The 8171-nt window shown below is 43.8% G+C and overlaps 1 protein-coding gene across 15 annotated transcripts in view; it reads right to left on the reverse strand.

Moving 5' to 3' along the window:
• CELF4 (CUGBP Elav-like family member 4) overlaps positions 1 to 8171 on the reverse strand; it is a 696270-nt gene that overhangs the window by 110758 nt on the left and 577341 nt on the right. The gene's annotated exons all lie outside the window — the stretch shown is intronic.

The following is an 8171-nucleotide window of genomic DNA, read 5'->3' on the forward strand; positions in this document are numbered from 1 at the left end:
AGAGCTGCTCCAGCCCCCTGTGTGCAGCCTCCTCAGGATACTCCACAACAGGTCCACACCCTTCTTATGGCAGGGGCCCCAGAGCTGGGTGTAGCAGTCTCAAAAACACAGAAACAGCCTCACAAAAATGGAACAGAGGGACAGAATCACCTGCCTCAGCTTTCCTTTGATGCAGCTCAGGACAAGGCTGGTTTCTGGCCTGCAAGAGCCCCTTGCTGACTCATGTCCAGCCTTTCATCCCCCAGAACTCCCAACCCCAAGCAGTGGGATCAGGCATCTGCCAAAGTCACGGTGGTGAAAAAGAGCTTTAAACCTGGGTTTCCTTCAGAACAGTCATGACCAAGGAATCCTCCACAGTCCAAGAAGAAAAAATGAGCTTGAGAGAAGAAGGGCAGGCTGCAGATGCCCTGAATGTTATGAAAGTTTGGTTTGAACTCTGAACTCAAATCTGCAAGCTCAGACCTGTCATTCTCTTGAGCCAGAGTGCCCCAACACTCCCCTTAACCTGTGCTAATCAGGTGATCAATAGGCTAAAAGCAGGTCATTTCCCAGGGCCTGGGTTTCACACTCCTATTGCCATTTTCACAGCAGTCCTACAGCTACGTGATGATGATTACCACCCTTTCCACAGGGGAAGTGATTATGAATACTGTTGTAGCTAATTGTAAATTAGCTAATTATCTTCTCCGTGGTACCTTGCTGGAAAATACATGAACCTTGTAAAATAGAGGTGCTTCAAAAATTAGGATGGGGGAAAAATCCAACAAGATGCAAAAGCCCAAACAACAAAAGCATAGTGCCACCTAACTCCAAACAATAGCAAATGGACCCTCCTTCCACCTGCAGCTCCTGTTTGGCCCCTTTTCCCCCCTCCTCCCCACATCAAACAACACCCTCAAGGGGCTAATTCTGCTGCAGGTTTTAAAATGTTTGCTGAGTTCACCTCTTCCTTGCAGCTGGGTGTTGTGGGGCATCCCTAATCACATCTTAGCAGGACTGATTTCTTTGCACTGATCTCTCCCCCTCCTCCCTCCCTGGTTTGGTTTTACTTAACAGATCCTTTATATCCCATACGTTAGCAGATATGATTGCACAGCTGCTGGTCTCCAACTGCTGGAGACAGAGGCTTTGAGACACCCGGGCTAGAGAGAATAACACTAATCTGAACAGCTGTGTGATGGGGACAAGCGCAAATGAATATAAGCCCAGGTGTGGGAACGTAATTCTCCCATGCAAAGAAGGAAGCTTCATCCCACAGGTGTGTTAATCTCCACTGTTGCATGTCAAAAACTTAGTTTGAAGGATTTCTCTTACTTAATTGCTTGGCTGCACTCTGAGCCTTGACTTGGACATGGATCCTGTAAACAGAGTGAAAGAGCAGCTGAACAAGAGACACAGGGTCTGTCTGATTCTGTTTGCTGTCTCTGGCAACAGCCAGTTTGGATGTCTAGAGAAGAGTAAAAGATTGGGGAATTTTGTTGATATTCTCCTAGAATTCAGTGTTCTGCAATTCAGGGAATTCTGGAGTCTGCAGTGTGGTGGTTTTGTTTTTGTTTGTTTGTTTGTTTTGGTTTGGGTTTTTTGTTTGGTTTTTTAACTTGTTTTGGGGCTTTTGTTTTGTTTTGTTTTTTCATATGTAGTAGTTTCTGAAGTGTCTTTCTTTGATGTAATTGTTCAGTGGACTTTTGAACCCATGTGTGCTCGCGAGCATCCAGCACATCCTGCAGGGAGACATTCTCCAGCTTAAGCATGCACTGAGTCAGAAACTTCTTCCTTCTGCTTATTTTCAACATTCCAGAAACTATTTTCAATAGGCAGAACCTAGATCTTGCTTTGGGAAAGAGTGGAAATCATTCCTGATCCAGTTATGGAAGAGTGGACCTATGAGGATATTCAAGAGCTTGGCTGAAGCTCTTTTCTATATGTTTCAGACTGGTTTTTGGGACTCCTGAGTCCCATCTTAAGCCATGCTTTGCAAACTAGGGAAAGCAAAACCACTTTTCTCTTAGAGTAATTTGTTATTCCTGGTACCAAAGAGATGGATGACTGTGCAGTTACTGTTATTAAAACTTCTATCTTTGCCAAGGACACTGGCCTCAGTGGAAATATGGGCTACGTAAATTACCCAGTGAAAAAGGCAGCCTCAAGGCATTGGTGAGGTTTGCCATATTCCAGGAGCACAGGTAGCCCTGGCAGAAACAGTGAAATGTACCTGGCAGGCTGGGAGTCAGAGCTGAGCTGAACCCTACAATGGCTTCTATCAGATTTAAGTGGCTGGAGCTTTCCCTGCTCCTTTTCACACAGGAGCATGGGGGTAAGTCAAGGCAGGGTTTAGTCCTCAATAAAAGTCTACTTGGGTAAATTACAAAGACTGTGGATCTTGAAGTTATCTTTCAGAGAGAGATTTTCATGTCGTGCAGTAGTGTGACTCCTAAAGACAGTGAAGCCATGATCAAGGTGCTTCTGTCCAGGAGAACACAGGCGCTGGCCCTGTGAGAAACTGGAAAGAAATTTACCTTCTTGCCAGATGTTGAACCCCATGTCTAAGGTGATGCTTTTAATTAAACATGACTGGGTCTATTCTCTTCTTTCAGTGTCCTAGTCTATATTACAGTCCTACTTTCCTGAGGAAAGACCTGCTATACAAGGAACTGGGAGAGGTCCTTAATGTGCAGCAGCTGCAAACCCCATCCAGGTATTGTCTGGGAGAGCAAGGGTAGGAGCAGGATGGAAAAAGTGTAGAGCCATAATGAAAATTGGAAGGAGATGTAGGGGACTGTTCAGAGCAGGAGGGTGGGTGTGGTCTGGGTTTGTCTGGTCTGTGCTGCTGTAGCAACACCCTCTGTGCACCAGCACTGAAATGAAACCCAGCTGCAAACCAAGAGATTCATCTGGGCAGTTCAGATGAAAATACACTCAGGCTTCCTCTGTGCACATAGGGTATGGACAAAACTTTGGCCATGGGCCAAGCAAACCCTGCCATGAAGACATAGCCTAAAAAATCCCAACAGCAGACTCTTTTTGTACAGATGCAAATATTATAACCCCAAGACAAATATCTGTAGACTTGCTGAACAGCACCATCACAAGTGTCCATTGCCAAGAGATGTGCAGATTCTCTGTGCAGATCTAAAATGACAGGTTTTATGGAGTTTGATAACGAGCTGGGAAAACAACTTGAAAAGATCCATTTTGTTTGTAGCCCCTGCTTTGGAAATCTGCTGCTGAGAAAAGTCTAAAACCCTGTGCCAGGCAAAGCATAAAGCCTCTGCCTCTGAACTGTGCCTCATGATTCTTCTTAGTCATTATCTGAAACACACAACTGGAATATTTTTGAGAATTGTTCCTGAGGCAATGCTTTTTAGGAAAATACTTGGGAGTCAAAATCTGATCTTTCTAAACTCAACCTATAGCCTAAACACACACTTTCTTTTCACAATCCTGCCACAACAGGAAGAATATCTGAATTTAAATCAAACTTTCAATCATGAAAAAAGGTAAAATTAGACCTCTTTCCATAGCTGTTGGCAGCCTGTTCTTACAGTTCCCATTTCCCAGGAACAACCCTGGAAACATTCTTGGGAGAAAGCACCTAAGGAGACTCAGCATGGAAGAGCGGATGTGTCCAGCTGTGCTATGACTAAACTTCACAGGAATTTGCAAATTTGCAATTTTCTGTTTAGGCTCCTTCCTCTTGTGAATCCACAAATATTATGTTGGCCCAGTTTGATGGACTTCCAGAAGAAGAAGGGGGGTAAAGGAGAAGACTGTCTTGTACTATCAAATGACACCTCAGATGAACACTGATTTATGCTTTTGCACTCATCTTTCAGAGGCAGCTCAGATTTGAATACCACTCCTGTTGCCTTTGGTTCTGGGGAATTTAACAGATCTTAATTCCTATGTGTAACATCCCCTTTTCACTCTGTGGCCACACAAGGTTGAGGCTGAGCCTGAGGGGCCGTTTGGTTTTCACACCCATTCAGAGCAAAGCTTAGAAGCTTCTTGACAAACTCCGCAGGGTCAGTGGTGTCAAGACTGGTATGTCAGGAAAATAAGTTTCGGTTCCTAAACTCATCTCACTGGTGACCTGTCGAAGCTTTGAAACCCTTTCCAGAAGCCTAGAAGGCCAAGACATTAATCTGTGGTAGCACTCCAGCCTTGAGCACCGAGGACTATTGAAACAGCGTTGGCATGGGCAGGAGGGGGGGTGGGAAGGACATATTTTTTCTTGCAGGAGCTGGGACGACATTTCAGATCAAATTAAACTTCAGTTTTTAAAGACTTCAGTGGAGGTAATTGAAACACTTCCTCACAATTGCCTGAACCTAAGTGTTATCTCTCTTTTCCTCTGTATATCATCCCTTTTCCCCCAAGCCTGAGACAGCCCCGCACGGCCACAGCCTCCTTAATATTAAAGACGGTGATTAAATGGGATTCGCCAAAAGACAAAGGGCTGAAAACCTGCCAATTGTTAATCCCTCCTTTGCTGTGCTTAAAAATTCCATTTTCTTCATTTGAAGAAAGGAGGGGGGGAAGAAAAGAGAATTATACGTCTATGTCTAATTTAAATTCTGGTGTCGCGGGTCCTGTTCCCTTCTCCCTCTCTTGACGTCTGAATATATTCCTTTATTACCATTATTACAGCTTTCTGATTGCATTAAAATTCATCCACACGCTTCTCTCCACATTCCACTTTTCTTTTGCCAGTTTTTTTGCTAATTCCCTTTTTCTCTCTCCCCTTTTCTCCCCACTTTCAAATTATACAGAATGTCATTAAAGATCTCCACAAAATGCCTCTACTCCCTTCTCTATTGCTTTTATAAACTTCCTGGCTTTTTTTCTTCTCCATGCCCTCATCTACAAACAAAGAAAATGAAGAAAAGGCAAGAGAAAACAATAATAATAAAGGAATCCAAGCAGCACGTCTCAGAGGTCTCAATAACACCTTTCCTACTTCATACAGCTCTTAGCCTAATGTTCACTTCAGTTATGAAGCTGTATTTCACACAGAAGTTTTGTGCATTACTTGTTTGATGCTGTACCTGAAATCCTTAGTTAAAATCAAAAGTGGAGTTTGCCAGGCTGTGTTTATGAGCATGTAAAGAGATAGTCTTGCCTGTAATTGCAAGCAGAAAAATAAGAAGATTGGGGGAAAAAAATAATTTCACCCTGCTTTATGGAGCAAGACCTGAAATGCTGTGAGGGTTTGCTTGTGGATGTGAGCAGTGGAGCTGGGCATGCAGTGCATGGGACCAGTTGCAACTGAAGAGTACAAGACCTGAACCCCAATAAGATCCACCCAGTTATTCCTCCAGACACCCACTGACTGCTAAGATACCCTAACAGTGACTTTTTTCCCCACAAGGCAGGTCATCCAAAAAGACAGCATAACTTTTGTTAAACCAGTTCTGCTCTAACTGGGTGGAAGTCCCATTTGGAAGATGTTACTGATAAAAACGAAGGTGAGAATGGGACTCTGCTTCTATATAGAACACACCTGCATGTGGGCAGTTGAACACTAAGGTGGAGGCAAGTGATGTGGTGCTAGTGTGATTAGGCTAGGGTGCCTGATCCTCCCAACCTGTCCTTGTGACTCTCTTAGCCCAGCTGGCGCGAAGAAGCTGATATTATGAAACTTTAATGAATTCTTGCCAGTTCTTCCCAGGGTGCCTAAGTAGGTTTTTTGTTATTGTTGGTAGTTTTACGTTTGGTTGGTTTTTGGGGGTTTTTTTTGTTATTATTATTTTTGGTGCTGTCACCCTCAATTACACTGATATAATGAAATGACTGAAGCTAGATGAAAAATGGGATTTTTTTCTATAAGAAATACTGATGTCTCAAAAAATGTACTTCCACTTTGAATTGGAGAGGCCAAAGTTCTTGTGAAACAGAAATTCTTCAGTTGTGAAATGTTACAGGGTATTGTCTCAGAGGAATAAAAAGTCTTTGTCTTAATAACCTCAAAAAATAAAATATATAAAGCAGAATGGCTGTGGTTTTCAGCCAGACAAAAGAAAGCATATTTTCACACACTATATGAATAAATAAAAGACATTTCTGTCATGGGATGTTGCTGAATGCAAAAGTAATAAATTTAACTCCAAGGCGAATGAGACAGATTAGTGGTGCTTATGTCCACTCAGTGCTATAAAACATGAATATCCAGATGCAAAATCTATCTTCGTCACTAAACCTCTGTCTGCTGGAAGCCAGAGGATATTAGAGAGAGGATCACTTTTCATAAAAGCCTTGTTCCCACTGTTTCTAATGGGTACTGTTGGAACAGAGGATGCTGGACTAGACATACCTTTGGTCTAACTCAGGATGGAAGCTAGTGGTTTAATACAATACAGACTTGTAACAAAATTAAATCAAAAAGATCCCCTTAAGATGATAGATTTGTACCTCCTGAAAAGAGAACTCAATGCATTAATTTAAAAAAAAAAAAAAAAAGTCTCCTGGCAAAAAATCTCACTGAAATGAATCTGTTCCAGGGGAATGCTTTGCCTGTTACAAAACTACACATTGGGCTAGGCACCTGGCCTTTTGAAATACTTTGGCCAGCTTGACAAATGACCCAGGAAATGAATGGGTCTGTTTCAGGATGTCACCCAGCAGGATCTGGCTTGACTTATCCACACATTCATTTAGATTGTTACCCTAAGGTTTGTCTGAGGAGGAACATTATATTCCAGTGATGTTACACCAGTGCTTGAAATAAACATTGGAGATTCAGGGTTAGAGCTGAAGCTTATTGAAGTTAATGAAAAAGAGTGCCATAGAGCCTTGCAGGCTTTGAATCAGACTCTCGATTTGCTGAAACACTTCTCAGATGTCCCTGGCACTGCTGGGTACTGCAGATTCTCCCTGATGCAGAACAATGTCTTACACCCATGCCAGGAGAGATCTGGTGAGGACAGAGCAGAAGGACAGCAAGAGCCTGGACTACACCCATCACACCATTTCTGTGCCAGGGTTTGATAGTCTGCATGTGTTTCCCCGATTCAGCCTGTTTGCTTACACTCCTTTCACCGTTCTGTTGCAGTAAGGAAAAGAAAACAAACCCCCTGTGAAATCTCCTGCACAGGCAAAGCTCATCCTTCCTCTGAGTAGAAGACTCTCCAGCAGGTCTCACCCCAGGTTTTAAAACAGCACTGCAGAGAAGTGAAGGAATGCAGTGAAATTGGGATCAGACAGGATGCCCTGAAATGCCAGGCAGGGCTTGCAATAGAATTTATAATCAACACGCTCACAGGGGAACTTTCCTTCAGTGACAGTAATATTCAGCACACACTTGTCACTAAGTAAGGCCAGCCGGACCCAAAAAGAAATTATCCATAAAGGTGGGATGTCCAGAGCCTTTTCTGGAGTCCTCCAGTCACTTTTTCTCCCTGCATTTGCACTGGTTTCAAACTCAGGGGAGACCCATCCCACAGAGCAAGCCGAGCCAAAGATTATTCCTCTTGGGGAAAGCAAGGCTGCTTTCTTTGATGTCACTTAGCATCTCCCTACAAACATTTTATTGAAGATTATTTCTTCCACCCACCTCCCCACCCCCCCAGCTCTCAACTCCGGCTGGCTTTAAATGCCACTGTCATTTCCATCCGCTGACAGAGCTCTTTAACTGCCGCGCCGAATGGCATTCGCTAAAACCAACTAATAGAAGGAAATGAGGTTAACCTTTAAGAAAGGTGAAAACGAGCCGGGTGCTATGCCAGCAGTAAAGAATTAGTTCATAAACAGCCTCCTGCTGCAGAGGCAGTCTCCTGCAGGCACTGGTGCTGCTGGCAGGGCTGTGGACAGGTGGGTTGCAGGGGCGAGCTTGGCCAGGATAAGGCTCAACACCTCCCCATTCACCCAGTTTAGTCAGCCCTTTCCTGGTGAGCCTGTGGGGACAGTCCCACAATTCTGATCCTGGCTACTGACATCTGAAATCGCAGCAAACAGATGTTGGTTGTAGTGGATGTCTATGAGATAATAGTGGCTTGCATCTGCAAATCTTTTCTCCATCATCTTCTCTCACATGCAGGAAGATGGGAGTGCTCAGGGCCCAATCCTGTCTTATCTGTCTCCTTGCTGAGTTTCTCCTTTCCATCCATCTTTTTAAATCCTTCTCATCCCAGCCCAGCGCTACCTAGTAACTCTTACTGAATGATGGTTCTGCTTCT

This window comes from Haemorhous mexicanus, chromosome Z (assembly GCF_027477595.1).
Source record: "Haemorhous mexicanus isolate bHaeMex1 chromosome Z, bHaeMex1.pri, whole genome shotgun sequence".
In the NCBI taxonomy this organism is placed as follows: domain Eukaryota; kingdom Metazoa; phylum Chordata; class Aves; order Passeriformes; family Fringillidae; genus Haemorhous; species Haemorhous mexicanus.